Source organism: Eschrichtius robustus, chromosome 11, assembly GCF_028021215.1.
Source record: "Eschrichtius robustus isolate mEscRob2 chromosome 11, mEscRob2.pri, whole genome shotgun sequence".
Classification (NCBI taxonomy): Eukaryota; Metazoa; Chordata; class Mammalia; order Artiodactyla; family Eschrichtiidae; genus Eschrichtius; species Eschrichtius robustus.
The window spans coordinates 14161604-14164077 of NC_090834.1; the positions used below are offsets into that span (position 1 = coordinate 14161604).

Sequence of the window (2474 nt, forward strand, 5' to 3'; positions counted from 1 at the left end):
ATAAGTGAAAAACTGAGGAAATCTTTTAATAACTAAAGGGTGGACTTTAGTTACTAATAATGTATCAACGTTGGTTCATCAACTGCAACCAATGTGCCATACAAATGTATTGGGTTGGCCAAAAAGTTTGATTGGGTTTTTCTGCAATGGAAAAACCCGAATGAACTTTTTGGCCAACACAATAAGTTATTAATTAGAGGGGAAACTGGGTGTGGGGTACATGAAAACTCTCTGTACTATCTTTGCAACTTTTCTGTAAATCTAAAACTATTCTAGGGAATTCCCTGGTGGTCCAGTGGTTAGGACTCTACGCCTCCACTGCAGAGGGCCTGGGTTCGATCCCTGGTCTGGGAACTAAGATCCTGCATGCCACGCAGCATAGCTAAAGAACTAACTAAAGAACTAACTAAATCTATTCTAAAGTAAAAAGTCTGTTTTATGGCCCGGCAGGATGGCTCCTGCAAAGAAGGGTGACAAGAAGAAGAAGGGCCGGTCCGCCATCAACAAGGTGGTAACCAGAGAATACACTATCAACATTCACAAGCACGTCCACGGAGTGGGTTTCAAGAAGGATGCCCCTCCGGCACTCAAAGAAATCTGGAAGGAGATGGGAACTCCAGATGTACGCATTGACGTCAGGCTCAAAGCTGTCTGGACCAAAGGAATAAGGAATGCCCCATACCTTATCCGTGTGCGGTTGTCGAGAAAATGTAATAAAGATTCAAACAAGCTCTGTACATTGGTACCTATGTACCTGTCACCACTTTCAAAAATCTACAGTTAATGTGGATGAGAACTAACTGCTGGTTGTCCAATAAAGTTATAGAACGGTAAAAACATTAGTTTCATTTATTGAAACTAATGTCTCTCTTGGAATTAGTTTGGGCTGGGGACATTTGCAGATTCTAATGTTGTAGGGCGAATAAAGTTTCTTAGTGTCTGAAGTAAACCTCTGAGGCTCCAAATTCCCCTCAATACATCACCTCCAACTTTCCCAACCCTGCTCAATCCCACCTGCCAAGGAGTAAACTTTTCTCTACGTAAAGTCTGTAAGATGGCTGTATCTGCAATAGCTGATTGTCTCACAAGCTGTCTCTTCAGGCTCCACCTCTCTTCGCCTCCAGGCCCAAGATGAGACCCTAAGGTAACCCATTCAGAGAGGAGCAGCCCTATATACATCAAAGAGTTACAAGATCTTGCTAATCTATATTAGCAAGAACCTAGGGGGATACACATGGGAGTGAATTACCAACATGTAGGACTAGAAGGGATGGAATAGAAGGCTTGATCGAGTCAAACTCAGCCACATGGGTGCGGTCACCTAATATTTTGGCTGAAACAAACTCGAGTAGCACTTATCGTTTGTTAAATTGCCTAATTAAAGCCTGGACTTATTGGTGACCTACAGCAGGGGTTCTTAACTTTGAAGTGTGGTCCCTGTACTAACAGTATCAGCAGCACCCTGGAAGTTCTTAGAACTGCAGAGTCTCAAACCCCAACCCAGACCTCCTGAATCAGAAACTATGGGGGCAAGGGCCCAGCAATTTGTGTTTTACAAGCCCTTCAGTTGATTGTGAGAACCACCTGCCTACAGTTAATGAGGTCGAAATGCCAGGTCTTCCCCGGGCATAAGGTCATCAATAAAGGAATCCTGAGGATCCAGGAAATGAATGAATTAGAATGGATCTGTTAGATGCAAGCTGCTCAGCCTTCCCTACCTGTACCACCTGTGAAGGCTAAAAGACGCGCCCTTCACTAAGGTATTAAGAAATGAATTGGTGAGATGAGACGAGCATCCTTGAAGAACTCCATCACAGCTGCTGGAGAAGACAGTGGGGGTGTTGGAACTGGGTTCCCTAAATTCAGTGGGAATAATGGAGACTGAGTGGCAAAGGACAGGTGTTTAACCTTCAGAGACAGGTAAGTGCAGTTACCACAGTGAGCCACAGAGCCTAAAAAGTCATCCAGTGTTTTGAACCATGTGGATCTGTGGCCACAGCTAGATGATCACAGGGTCTCTACTAAGATACTGCAACCTTTTAAAGTGCTGCCTACATAGACTTATGGCCTCAGGGAGTTCCTCATGACCGGGTAATGGAGGACTGTGCCTGTGTCGTAAAGGTCAATTCCAATAGGCCTGGAATCAGCCTGAGGTGTTTAGTGTCCTTTGCATGGCACTGATCCTTGGTCAAAGCATGGAACGGTGACTGCGGACAAAAATATTTTGCCTGCCATTTCAGTAAACAATGAACGTTGCCCACCCACAAGCCATCAGCCACTGTAGCTGGCCTGACCATGTGCCCTGAAGGGAATTCGGGGTGGAGAAAGACAGGCTACTGGCCTGCTGGGCTGCACCCCACAGGCCTGCAAGCCTTGTAGTTGCCCAGCCTCGAGACCAAAGAAAGAACCTGGAGACAATGACAGAGACATCAACGGTTTATGGGATGGGGGCTCTTACACGTCTGAAGCAAAAG

At 45.5% G+C, this 2474-nt stretch overlaps 1 pseudogene; it reads left to right on the plus strand.

The window, feature by feature from the left end:
• Positions 1-451: 451 nt before the first annotated feature.
• On the plus strand, positions 452-834 carry LOC137772127 (large ribosomal subunit protein eL31-like; annotated as a pseudogene).
• The last annotated feature ends 1640 nt before the right edge of the window (positions 835-2474 follow it).